This window comes from Macaca fascicularis, chromosome X (assembly GCF_037993035.2).
Source record: "Macaca fascicularis isolate 582-1 chromosome X, T2T-MFA8v1.1".
NCBI lineage: Eukaryota > Metazoa > Chordata > Mammalia > Primates > Cercopithecidae > Macaca > Macaca fascicularis.
Genome location: NC_088395.1, coordinates 19,931,832 through 19,946,239, shown reverse-complemented (window position 1 = coordinate 19,946,239; position 14,408 = coordinate 19,931,832). Strand labels below are relative to the sequence as shown.

The 14,408-nt window shown below is 44.6% G+C and overlaps 1 protein-coding gene across 50 annotated transcripts in view; it reads left to right on the top strand.

Annotated features, from left to right (window-relative positions):
* MAP7D2 (MAP7 domain containing 2) overlaps window positions 1-14,408 on the top strand; it is a 111,946-nt gene that overhangs the window by 38,217 nt on the left and 59,321 nt on the right. The window lies entirely within an intron of this gene.

Sequence of the window (14,408 nt, the reverse complement as noted above, 5' to 3'; positions counted from 1 at the left end):
GAACCTAGGCTACCTGGCTCTGGAGCCCCTGCTCCCAGGCACTGTACTCAGCTGCCCTCTCTGTACTTGCTGGGGGATGTGGGGCTGCTCTTCAAGGGTTATTTTGTCTGTGTGATTGGAGCCCTGTATCAGGTGAGACTCCAGAAGCTCACACAAAAGCCCTGTGTGTCAGAGCCTCCCCATCTCTAAAGGACCTGAGGCCAAGTTCAGATGTCCAGACCTACTCACCCTGTCTATGGTAGAAAACTCTGCCCTTGCTGCCCTGTCCATGTTTACTCCCTTATCTCATTCTAGCCCCATTTGCTTGTTGGTTTTTTGGGATCACCTTGTATAGGATGGGCAGAATCCACATTCTTGTTGTTGAAGAACAGGCATGCACAAAAAACTGTGATGACCAGAATTACACAGAAAGGAGAGCATGAAGGTAGAGGAGACATGATCTTGCAACCACCACACAGGGAAGAAGGCTGGGAGGACAGACCTCAGCATAGAGACACCCGTATTACCTTAGGGAGCCCTGAGCTTAGCTGTATAGGTTTCTTTTAACTAGCAAATCATGCTGTGAATAGAGTATGCTGTGCATATTGGCTTATTTTGAAATTACACATAATTGTAGAAACATAGGAAGCTAGGTAATTCCTGCCTCCCAGATGAGGATCCAGGGTGGGAGCTAACCTTTGTGTCATGGTGCTCAGTAGATAATCAGTTGAGTTTAATTTTTCTAGCCTATGTTTTCCTTCACTACCTTTTGAGTTTGCTCATCTTAGCTTCTAAGCAAACTATCAGCTTGGCAGAGAAAGCCTTACAATGAAAACTGCGACCTCTTAGGAAGTTGTGGGGGGTTTCCTGGAGGAGTTTTATGGGGTTCTTGGGAAGACTGAAATGATTCCAGGATTTGGGGCCCAGTGATCATCTGCCCCAACTTGTTTTGTCTGTGTTCTCTTCTGTCATCAGTGGAAAGGAGCCAACTGTGAATACTGCATGCCAAGCATTTTCACAGGGTCTTGTCTCTACCCCATAACCTTGGGATGTAGGCAGTAATGTTCCTGTTTTACAGAAGAGGAACTTAAGCCTGTGAGATGTTAAGGAATTTACCCAGTCTCTTGACTGGGATACAGTTGGGCAGGCCACATGGATGGAGCCAAGAAGAAGCTCTCAGGGCCGAGGGGGCTGAGCTTTATCTATGAATGGGGAGACGATCCAATGGAGGCAGTTTTACTGGTAGCTGTAGAAAGAACCAGGACTTTGGGACATTTGTAACTGGGATCTGATGTAGACTGGAGACAGTTAAAGGCATGAGAAAGTCAGGTTAACAGGTACCCTGGAAGATAACAGCTGTCAAGGAAGAGTTCAGGACCAAGGAACCAGCTTCTTAGATTTCCTTATCTTCGGTAGCCAGCAGGGTTAGGGCTTTTTGCCATGCTCTTTCAGAGCCCTGACTTCAGCCACTCCCTGGGCCTTTGCAGGTGACTTCGGTTCCCATGCTGGCCCTGGCATGGGGCATACCTCCTATTTCCCATGCTGCCCTTGGAGTCCAAGTACACCCAACTTCTTCACAGGGCCACAGTGAGGATGTGGTTACCTGGGAGTTTGTGGGTTTTTCTTCATAGCTTTGGGCACTAATAACATATGGCAGGTGGTCAGCACTGAATTTTGCCTTTTCTGTTTGTTGCTGTAGTTGTTACAGCTTTTAAAATAGGTATAAATTACATACACTACAATACACAAATTTTAAGTCTACTGTTTGATGAGTTTTGGCAAATGTGTACACTTCTGGGGCCCAGCCTATCCGATGGGTCCCCCACTGGAGGCTTGGGGCAAGCTGAAGACATTGCTGATATGAAAGCAAGGATTAAAGATCAGGGAGGGTCAGGGGCTGGTTCTAGACCGTGGTAGTAGACATGGTGGTGGTCAGGTAATGAGATGAAGGAACACTTATGCTTTCTGGATACTCAGGACATATCTCATTTAAGGGCCATATCTAAACCAGTAATAATGATGATAATACTGTTAGCTAATATTTATTAGGCATTTAATATGTGCTAAGAGCTTTGCATATATTGTTCTTTAAGCTCCATATTACTCTTTGACACAGGCACTGTTTAACAGATGAGAAAAGTGAGGCTAAGAAACTTCCCCAGAAGTCACACTTAGTGTGTGCTGAGCAGGGATTTGACTGAGCTGGGCAGAGCCCACTCCTCTGTCTTAGCATCATCCTTCGAGCTTCCCAGTAGGAATAGCTACCATTTTCTAGATATCTAGATCCCTAGGTCAGTGCTCCTTCCCTTTAGGCCCTCTCATTATTGAGAGTCAACCAGATTGGCCTCAAATTCATGCTTTGCTACTTAATAGCTGTGTGAGTTTGGACAAATTTCTTAACCTCTCTTGAGTCTCAATTTCCTCATCTATAAAATGGGGGTGCTTCCCACCTCCTAGGATTATTGTGAGCATTAAATAATATTTGTAGAGCATAATGCCTGGCCAGAAGTAGGTGCTTAGGAACTCGTGTTTTTAGAAAAAGACAGTCTAGGCCGGGCGCGGTGGCTCAAGCCTGTAATCCCAGCACTTTGGGAGGCCGAGGCGGGTGGATCACAAGGTCAGGAGATCGAGACCACAGTGAAACCCCGTCTCTACTAAAAATACAAAAAATTAGCCGGGCGCGGTGGCGGGCGCCTGTAGTCCCAGCTACTCAGGAGGCTGAGGCAGGAGAATGGCGTGAACCCGGGCCGCGGAGCTTGCAGTGAGCCGAGATCGCGCCACTGCACTCCAGCCTGGGCAACAGCGTGAGACTCCGTCTCAAAAAAAAAAAAAAAAGAAAAGAAAAAGACAGTCTAGTCCACAAATATGTGTACAGTCCTCAAAACCAGGTACAGTTGAAATTTATAACTTGGCATGTTGTCTTTTGGTTCTGGGGAGCTTATTTACTAGATTGAGTTACTGGCACAGGAGTTCCTGGGGCGGCTGAGTACATGTGTATGAATATAGAAGAATAGCATCATCATATACCACCTTCATAATTAGTGTTTGTGAGATGTCATCTCTGTGCACTTTTTAAATAAAAAATTACTTACCTTGCTGAAGACAGGATCTCTCATTTCTACTATAAAGAGCATGTGTCTACATGTATAGACAAAAACAAGCAAACAGTGATTGATAACTGTTATACTGTTTGCAGAAGATGAGAAGTCAAGAGGACATATACATGTTTCTAGTATAATTTTTGTTGGAAAAGAATGCTCGCCCTAGTTTTACGCTGGCAGTGTTGTAATGCACTCTATCTTATCACCCCCATTAGGAAAGGTAGCCTGGTTGAGGTTTCCAGGTGTGTGTGCAGAGGACCTCCATAGTGGAAGGTGGAGAGCAATAAATAGGAACATGTGCATTAGAATAGCCAACGCAGAATAGCTGGATTTGTTGAGCTCCTGTCGTGTGCTGGATACAGTTAAGCAGTGCCTATATCTCATTTAATCGTCACTCTAAGATAGGTTCTACTCTTATCTCCATTTTATAGAAGAGGAAGCTTAGAGCTGTTAGTGCAGAACTTTCCTGTTTTATTTTGTTGGGTTTTTTTGTTTGTTTGTTTTTTGACAGAGTGTTATTCTGATGCCCAGGGTGGAGTGCAGTGGCGCAACTTTGGCTCACGGCAACCTCCACCTCCCGGGTTCAAGCAATTCTCATGCCTCAGCCTCTCTCGAGTAGCTGGAACTACAGGTGTGTGCCACCACACCTCGCTAATTTTTATATTTTTAGTAGAGACGGGGTTTTGCCATGTTGGCCAGGCTGGTCTCAAAACTCCTGACCTCAGGTGATCCGCCCACCTCGGCCTCCCAAAGTTCTGGGATTACAGGTGTGAGCCACTGAGCTCAGCTAGTACTCCTGTTGTGCCTTCTTCCAATAACCTTGTGTAGAGGATTTTGTGGCAGAATGGTGATGGTTACATGCCAGGTTACATGCCAGGTTTTGGTTACATGCCAGGTTTTGGAGTGGGGGGTAGAGGGTAACCAAGTTACATGCCAGGTTACATGCCAGGTGATGGTTACATGCCAGGTTTTGGAGTGGGGGGTAGGGGGCATTCATTCTCATTATTATTCATTTCAAATTATTATTATTTGACCTTGACATCAAAGTGCTATGCACTTTGTATTGTTTGGGCTTCACCCAGTTCTACATTTGGTGGGGAAAATGTCTCTTCTCTTAGCTGTGCAATTGTGATTTAAGAAAATCATTTAGGAATCATTTGAATTGTTTAGTAATAATCTTACATGTCTGCGTTTTTCTGGAAAATGTAATTCAATTAGCTGTTTTAAAAGGAAACCTGTGGGAATTTAGTGGGCATATTTTATAAAAATATACACATACATTCTCCGTCTGTATAATGAAAGCCCAATAACTGATTCATATTGGATGGGTAGAATGGAGAAAGCCAAGAACATAAAGACAGAGTTCTCTTTCTGGTGGAGAGAGAGATGGAGCAGTCTCATCTCTAGTTGAATGGGGCCTCAGAGCTGTTCCACCTGAAATTTCATGATTTGGGAATTTGAAAGTGCCAATCATACATTAAATTGACGTTTTAGGGTTTTCTTTTTTTGCACATTGTGTGCTGGTATGATTAAGCCTTCATTTTAACACTGTTTTTGTTTGTTTGTTTGTTTTGAGATGGAGTCTCACTCTGTCACCCAGGCTGGAGTACAGTGGCACGATCTTGGCTCACTGCAACCTCCATCTCCCAGGTTCAAGTGATTCTTCTGCCTCAGCCTCCTGAGTAGCAGGGACTACAAGCACATGCCATCATGCCCAGCTAATTTTTTGTATTTTTTGTGGAGACGGGGTTTCACCATGTTGGCCAGGCTGGTCTTGAACTCCTGACCTCAGGTGATCCGCCTGTCTCAGCCTCCCAAAGTGCTGGGATTACAGGAGTAAGCCACCACGCCCGGCCTCATTTTAACCCTGTTAAGGGTTGTTTTGTTGATGTTCTTAGAGTGTCTTTTTTAATGGTTATGAATTTCATTTTGAAGAAAAATTAGGTTACTACACAATTTTGCTGTTGGTTTTCATCAAAAAGTCTGTTGCATTAAAGTAGTCATCCTGAGTTATGGAGAGAATTGAGATTTAGCCCTACACTGAAACAAATGTAAATGGAAAGTTTAGTGACCTTATGGGATTGTAATTGGTTTTGAGGTTTTAAATGAAAAATATGAGGCGGAAGTATGTGATGCTTTCTGAACAAAAACAATATACCCTCCTGCAATGATGAAAAAGGTTCTAGATTCTGTCAGTTGATTTTCAGTTCCCACTTGGAAGATTGAAAAGTTCAATTGGATTTCAGGCTTTATTATTTTCTAGCATATTTTTGCATAAATCTTTACCCTTGCCTAGAATTTCCAACTCCTGCCGTTTCACTGATCTGAATCTGACCCCACCTCCCCTCTCCCAGGAGAGCAGCAGAGTCCAGAAGAAATCACACTGGATTAAAAGTCAGAGAGATAATTAGACTCCTCCTACTTAATAGGACATTGGATGGGTGGGTCTCTTGATGTTTTGAAGTCTCCATTTTTTTTTTTTTTTTTTTTTTTTGTGAGACAGAGTTTCACTCTTGTTGCCCAGGCTGGAGTGCAATGGCGCAGTCTCGGCTCACCACAACCTCTGCCTTGCAGATTCAAGTGATTCTCCTGCCTCAGTCTCCTGAGTAGCTGGGATTACAGGCATGCACCACCACGCCCAGCTAATTGTTCTTTTTTTTTTTTTTTTTTTTTGAGACGGAGTCTCGCTCTGTTGCCCAGACTGGAGTGCAGTGGCCAGATCTCAGCTCACTGCAAGCTCCGCCTCCCAGGTTTACGCCATTCTCCTGCCTCAGCCTCCCGAGTAGCTGGGACTACAGGCGCCCGCCTCTTCGCCCGGCTAGTTTTTGTATTTTTTTTAGTAGAGACGGGGTTTCACCGTGTTAGCCAGGATGGTCTCGATCTCCTGACCTCGTGATCTGCCTGTCTTGGCCTCCCGAAGTGCTGGAATTACAGGCTTGAGCCACTGCACCTGGCCCCAGCTAATTTTTCTATTTTTAGTAGAGATGGGGTTTCTCCATGTTGGTCAGATTGGTCTCAAACTCCCAACCTCAGGTGATCTGCCTGCCCCGGCCTCTCAAAGTGCTGGGATTACAGGTCTGAGCCACTGCACCCGGCCCATTTCTTTAATCTAGAAAAGAACCCCGTCTCTACTAAAAATACAAAAAATTAGCTGGGCTTGGTGGCAGGCGCCTGTAGTCCCAGCTACTTGGGAGGCTGAGGCAGGAGAATGGCCTGAACCCGGGAGGCAGAGCTTGCAGTGAGCCGAGATCGTATCAGTGCACTCCAGCCTGGGCGACAGAGCGAGACTCCGTCTCAAAAGAAAAGAAAAGAACCCCCCTAAAAATAATGGCCAGCACCATTTAATGAGCATTTATTATATGGGAAGTTCTTCCCACACATTTCATGTAACTATCACGCAACTGTTTATCACAACACATTTATCATTTATTGGCGGTTTTTTTCATCCACTTTTAAAAATAAACACTCATTTTTCTTCCAACTTGCCAACATTTATTTTTGCTTCCCAGTTTTACAAACTATAATTAATAACAAAACTGTTGGGATTGTGTGACAAAGACACTTTATAGAAATATATCTGATTTTTACATACTCAAATGTGCCACATACGTTTGCCTTTGGAACCGGATAGATCATCTGGATATTTGGGATGGAAAGGAAAATCAGTTAACCTAGGAGATTTGGGAGAAGGCCACATATAGGATCAACTAGGCTCTGGATTTTAAGCCTTGTTGTGGAACACTCCCTGATGTGGCTTTTGGTATTTTGCTTTTTTTCGTGGTGGTGGGGGACACACTTTTTTTTATTGCAATATAATTTACTAACAATAACATTAATCATTTTGAAGTGTAATCTGGTGGCATTTTGTACATTCACAATGTTGTGAAACTGTCACCACTGCCTAAAATACCATCACATTTTCATCACTCCCAAAAGAAATCTTGAACCCGTTGGTAGTCTTTCACAATGTCTCCCATCCCCTTTGTTCCTTTTTTATGGCTGAACAGTATTTCATTGTATGGATGTATAATGCCATATTATATTTATCCAGTGTGATGGTTAATTTTTTAGTGTCAACTTGACTGGATTGGGGAATACCTAGAGAACTGGTAAAGCGTTATTTTTGAGTGTGTCTGTGAGGGTGTTTCCAGAGGAAATTGGTGTGTGAGTCTGAGTGGACTAGGTGGGGGAAGATCTACCCTCAACGTGGGTGGGATCCTCCAATCTCCTGGAGGCCAAGACAGAACAAAAACTGAGGTGCTGAGTATATGTTACTGCTTCCCTTCATGAACTTGACATTTCTTGAGTGCTTACTGTGCACAAAACACTGTGCTAGGCCCTTTGGGGGCTACAAGAAGACATGGGACATAGCTCTGCCCTTAAGAAGCTTGTATCCTGATGGATGGATTGGAAAGGGAGGGTTGGTGAGAGAGGGCTTTGGGAGGATAGAGTTTCCTGTGCCTGAGGGTGGCGAATGAGAGAGGGAAGGACCCGAATGTGAAGTAAAGAGGAAAAAGGTCTGTGAGAATCAGAGCACTGATGGAATTCAATGGAAAGATTAATCTGTGTGTGTGTTGGGGGTGGGGTTATGGGGAGCAGCTCATGCAGCGCCTTCCTTTCTTTACCCTTGTATTCCTTCCACAACTCTAGCAGAATAATGGGTACAAAGATGCCTTAAAATGTTGGTTGTTTTTATAGACACTTCCGGTGTGAGGTTAAAATATTCTGCAAATGGGGAGGTTTCCATCAATGGGACATAATATTCGTGGCCCTTTGATTCAGCAACTTTTTGAGTCCCTCCCAATCTTTAGGGTGCCAGAGATTCAGAGATAAGACAAGAGCTTAGAGGACAAGGGTCAAATGAAAAGACCCAAAGCCTGGCCAGGTGGTGCACACCTGTAATCACAGCGACTAGAGAGGCTAAGGCAGGAGGATTGCTTGAGGCCAGGAGTTAAAGATCAACCACGGGCAGCATAGCAAGACCCAGTCTCCCTGCCCCTGCCTTCCACCCCCATGGGGGAAAAAAAAAAAAAAAAAACCTAGACAATAGCATGTAGGGCAGTAACAACCTTGGTAAAGGTGTAAACACTGTGGAGGAATGTGGCAGGTGATCAGTCATTCCTTCTGCAGACTGTTTTGGGGCCCACTCTGCTGAGCTCTGTCATACAGAGAGTAGCCACAGGGAGGGCCCTGCCCTGTAGAATCACCATAATCTAGAACACCGGTTCTCAAGGTGTGGGCCCTGGACCAGGAGTGTCAGCCTCACCTGAAAGCTTGTTAGAAAGGCAGATTCTCTGGCTCACCCCAGACTTACTCCATCAGAAGCTCTGGAGGTGATGTCCAGCAGTCCATTTTCACAAGCCCTCCAGGTAGTTCTGATGCATGCTCAAGTGTGGCAAGCAGTGGGCTAGGACAGTTGTCAGGCCTGGATGCACATTAGAATCACATGCGGAGCTTTTAAAGCAACAGTGCCTAACCACACCTAAGACTGACTAGATCAGAATCTGAAAGGAGACCCAGGCATCTGTAGTTTTGAAAGCTCTCCAGGTGATTCCATTGTATAGCCAAAGTTGAGAAGCAGTGGTCTCCACGTGCTTAAACAGATCATCACAGTGCAATCAAGAGTGACCACTAAGGTGGGAAACAGTGCCTGTGAGTCCACAGAGCAGAGGATGCCTGGCAACCCCTTGAAGGGATCAGGATGGCTCCCCAGAGGAGGTGACGATCCTTCGTTGTATTTCCTATTGGATGAGCTCTTCATTCCTCCTTCCCTTTTTTTTCTGGACATTGCAGTTGCACAAATCTGAGTGTGATTGGAAAGGTTATTTTAAAATTCGTTTAATGTGATTAATTTTTCAAAGTTGAACACAGCTGGCTTTCCTTTAAAACTTTGTATTTTGATAATGGTTCTTAACGGTACCATGAATAATTGACTAATATCAGGTCATTAATATTCTATAGGAGAGTCAAGCTAATAAAATTCATTTTAAAATTCGTTTTTAAAAATGTGTTCCTGCAGCCCAGGGATAATAGGATCTCAGTCAAGTATGAGATTTTATGCTTTTCTTTTAACATAAAATAGTTGTTTGGCTGCTCAATATCCCTGTTTTATTCCAATTTTTTTGTAGGACTTAATTGCCCAGGAAAAGACCTGTTTCAGAGTTGCAAGTTTGCCTGAATTCTTTTGCCCTGGGAAGCATTACTGCATCAACAGTGGGGAACGGGTGGCTCTGACATAGGTGCTCTTTGTCCTTCTCCTGGGTAGGGTATCTCTGAGAGAGTATCCCCTTTAGGTCCTTCCCAGGGCTTCACATTTGGGCCAGATTTTTTAAAAAAATAATTAAACTTTTCTATTTTGAGGTCGTTGTCAATCCACATGCAGTTATAAGAAATAGTACAGGCTGGGTGCAGTGGCTCATGCCTGTAATCCCAACATTTTGGGAGGCTGAGGCAGGAGGACCGCTTGAGGCCAGGAGTTCAAGATCAGCCTGGGGAACATAGTGAGACTGCAGCTCTACAAATAAATAAATAAATAAATAAGAAAAAAATAGCCGAGGCCAGGCACAGTGGCTCACGCCTTTAATCCCAGCAGTTTGGGAGGCCGAGACGGGCAGATTACGAGGTCAGGAGTTTGAGACCAGCATGACCAACATGGTGAAACCCCGTCTCTACTAAAAATACAAAAGTTAACCAGAAGTGGTGGCGCATGCCTGTAATCCCAGCTCCTCAGGAGGCTGAGGCAGGAGAATTGCTTGAACCTGGGAGGCAGAGGTTGCAGTGAGTTGAGATCACACCACTGCACTCCAGCCTGGATGACAGAGCGAGACTCTGTCTCAAAAAAAAAAAAAGGAAAAGAAAAAGCCGAGCATGGTGACACACGCCTGTAGTCCCAGCTACATGGGAGGCTGAGGTGAGAGGATTGCTTGGGCCCAGGAGTTTGAGGCTGCAGTGAGCTGATTGTGCCACTACACTCCAGTCTGGGTGACAGAGTGAAACCCTGTCTCAAAAAAAAAAAAAAAAAAAAAATTTCGGAGAGAGCCCATGTCCCCTTTATCTGGTTTCCCCCAATGGTAATATCTTACAAAACTATAGAACAGTATCACAACTAAGATGTTACCACTGATACAATCAAGATAGAGTGCATTTCATGATACCTTTTACAGACATCCACTTCCCTCCCACCCCTACCCTCTCAACCCCTGGCAAGCATGCAGGCATGGATCTGTTCTCCAGTTCTTATGGAGGTCAAAGGTAAAATTGGGTCCCTGGTTTAAAAAAAGAAAGAGATGGCTATAGACTGTGGCTTATGCCTGTAATCTCAGCACTTTAAGAGGCTGAGGCAGGAGGATTGCTTTAGCCTAGGAGTTCCAACATCAGCCTGGGCAACATAGGGAAACCTTGTCTCTACTGAAAAATAAAAAAATTAGCCAGGCATGGTGGTACATACCTGTGGTTCCAGCTACATGGGAGGCTGAGGTGGGAGGATCACTGAAGCCCAGGAGTTGGAGGCTGTAGTGAACCATGATCGTGCCACTGTACTCCAGTTTGGGCAACCAACAGAGTGATACCCTGTCTCAAAAATATTTTTAAAAATTATGATAAATGCACACAAATAGGGCACATGGACAAAGGATGATTGGGTGGGAAAGTTAGACATTTTAGGATTTCAGGCCATACAGAAAGACTTCCTTTTGGAACTGAATTCAGCGCTGTATTAGTCTGTTTTCATGCTGCTGATAAAGACATATCCAAGACTAGGAAGAAAAGGAGGTTTAATTGGACTTACAGTTGCAAATGGCTGGGGAGGCCTCAGAATCATGGAGGGAGGCGAAAGGCATTTCTTACATGGCGGCGGCAAGAGAAAATGAGGAAGATGCAAAAGCGGAAATAAAACCATCAGATCTCATGAGACTTATTCACTACCATGAGAACAGTATGGGGGAAACTGCCCGCATGATTCAGATTATCTCCCACCAGGTCCCTCCCACAACACCTGGGAATTATGGGAATACAATTCAAGATGAGATTTGGGTGGGGACACAGAGCCAAACCATATCAAGCATTACTTCTTGGATACACTGTGCCTTTAGAGGGCGTCTCCTGGTGTTAGTGTTCACAGTAATCTACCTCAGTTCCTCTGATTTAAATCTGGCTGTGTTTTGGTAATAACTGGTTTATTTGTTAGAGGCTGTGGTTTGTGCTCCAGCCCTCCTTACCTCGGAATGAGCTCAAGGGCTTTTCGACAGCCTTTGGGAAAAACATAGAGTCGGAAGGTGGAAGCTGGAGATGAGTTATTTGGCTTCTTTTGGAATGGATATTCTCAAAATGTTTGCTCAGCAATTAAGCAGAAGAAGCAAATGCTGTGTGGAAGAAACCTTACTCATCCAGTAAATCTCAATTCCGACTGAACTTAGACCTCCTTATCCACATGTGCCCCAGAGCAGTTAGATGTGCAGAGAGAGAATCACAGGAGGGAGCTGCCAGGCTTCTGCAGGGTAGTAACCGCCAGCCACATGTGGCTATTAAGTGCCTGAAGTGTGCCCAGTGTGACTAAAGAACTGAACTGTAACTACTTAATTTTGATATGAAATTTAAATAGCCATGTATAGCTCATGGCTACCGAATGGACAATACAGAGATTCCACATTGCCCATGTTGGGCTGTTTGAGTCACTCCACCCCTTTCAGTGGGACAAAGCTGAATTTAAAAAAGAAAGAGATGGCCATGCATTGTGGCACGAGCAAGGAGAGACCTTACAGCTTCCCCCAAGGTGCTCTGTAACCCCTTCCCCACCCAGCATCAGCCCTAAAACATTGCTGAGCAAACATTTTCAAACCACTAGTGTGAGGAGGAAGCTGCTAATTAGCCTGCCTGGATAGTGGCCACATCTGTGTCCAGCTGGGCCAGCACTTGGCTCACAGTACTGCTTACTTCATACTTCTCTAATGAGTCACACTCGACTTCTCTTTAGATTTGCAGGCTCATTCTTGGGGCCAGGTTAGGATTTGTTCTCTGCATGCATCACTGGGTTACAGCACTAAGACCAAGGTGTTACATTTCTTCCTGTGCCAGGGAAGCAGCACAGAAAAGCGGTAACTAAGAATGTGGGTCCTTTCAGCCAGATGTGAGAGATTAGAAAAAAAAAATTAATGTTTTTTAAAGTGGGTCCTGAAGTCAGTTTCTTGCATTGGAATCTGGCTTCAAGTGCCTCTGTTTCTACACCTGTAAGACAAGGATCATTACAGCGCCTCTGTCGTCATAGGGTGGTTGGGCTGAGAAAGTCTGAGCAGTGCACTTTGTCCTTGGTAGCTGCTCAATTATTACCTCTTATTATGATGATGCTGGTGATGATGACTGTGAACATGGTAATAAAGATTTTCTGGAAAGGTGATTTGAAGGTGTGACTCTCATGTGTGTCCATGAGAGGGCAGCCTAAAATCATGGATGTCTGTGGAACAAGCAGCCTCTGTAAAGCCTCAAGGTAATGTGGGCAGTTTCAGGTGTGTTTGGCCCTTTTTCTTCTCTGTTTTTCTTTTTTCCCTCTGTTTGAAGAGCGCTTTCAGCCATTTTCAGGCTTACTTTAGATATGGAGCAGGCCCATGAACACCTAGAGGGCAGCATGGGTGGTACAGAGCTAGGTTCAAGCCCTGCGTGGGTGGGTGAGTTTGTGTAGGTGCCGATGAGAGCATCTGTCTAGGCTTTTCTTTATAACTTTTCACACAGAACTAATTCTTATTAATCAGACTCTTGAGGTAGACACTAGAACCTGACTGTGTTTAGAGAAAAAAGAAACCTGACTTTCTATGTTGTTCCCCTTCCACAACTTCACACCTGCCTCTGAGCATTGTGTGCATGTGTTGGGGCCACCATGTAAGGGGACAGTGGCCGGAGCTGTATAGACCCAGAGTTGCATCAGCCACACATGGCTCTGGAACACACCAGGGGAGACTGAGTTACAGAGAGAGCAGAATAAGAGTCCTCAAACCATGTGGGAGCACAGAGCATCACAGGGCTGGGGGACTGTGGGGGTCTTGAAGATGGGCAGGGTTTAAACAGGTGGAGCAAGGTAGAATAAGGGATGGCATGAGCTAGAAGGTGCATGGGAGAAAGGGCAGTGCTGAGGTGAAGTTGGGAAAAGAGTTTGGGGTCAGATTGGGGGGTGGCTGGAATGAGCTGAGGAGTTGGCCTTTAAATTTTTCATGACATTTATATTGTTGATAGTGTCATAATGATTAAGAGATGACTAAAACCAAAATGGAGAATGGCACTTGGATTTTTCTAGTACTTATCTCATTTTAATATCCCTGATATGTAATCTAGGCTGCAAAACCAGATGTAAGTGGGGAATCATGACAATCCAGTGTTTGTCACGCCATCCCCCTTCCTCATTCCCACTGCCTACACTGTGGGCGAGGCCTTCAGGCCTCCCTCCTGAACAGCATCAGGAACCTCCTTAGAAGAAGCACAGGTTGCTGTGGCAGCAAGGCACACTATGATGCCAGCTTGTGATACTCCCAGAGAGGAAGGCACAGATGCTGGTGAAGTGAACCTGGTTATATTAACATGAAAACTGACTTATACAGAATGGTGTGCTTGAATATTATATAGATAATACACTGGGTCCAGTTGTAACAGAGTACAGTTATTTCTAATCCTAAAATGACCATGAAGATCCATTTAATCTTTAGAAAGCCCTTTAGGGTTCTGCAGGGGTTGTTGGTTGGAGATGAAAAGCTTCCGGGATATTTCTCAGACATTTTGGGGGAAGTTGTCATTTGTTCCATCTTATTTGTTGTAGATATTTGGATGATTCTAAGATACTAAGATTGACATTGGCACAAACTTGGCAGAACCAAAATTGAACTTGAGTGTTGTCTTTCATGGTGCTCACCCAAGGAGTTCATATGTTGGCTCCTTTCAGAAAGTAGGCCGGGCACGGTGGCTCACGCCTGTAATCCCAGCACTTTGGGAGGCCAAGGTGGGTGGATCACCTGAGGTCAGGAGTTTGAGACCAGCCCGGCCAACATGATGAAACCCTGTCTCTACTAAAAATACAAAAGCCATGCGTGGTTGCACGCACCTGTAATCCCAGCTACTCGAGAGGCTGAGGCAGAAGAATCGCTTGAACCTGGGAGGCAGAGGCTGCAGTGAGCTGAGGTTGCTCCACTGCATTCTAACCTGGGCGACAGAGTGAGACTTTGTCTCAAAAAAAAAAAAAAAAAAAAAATATATATATATATATATATATAGTAAAATGTTCAGTGTCTGTGTAATGAACAGTATTCAAAATTTTGTCCATTTTTGTGCTTCTCCTCTCTCCCAGGTGGT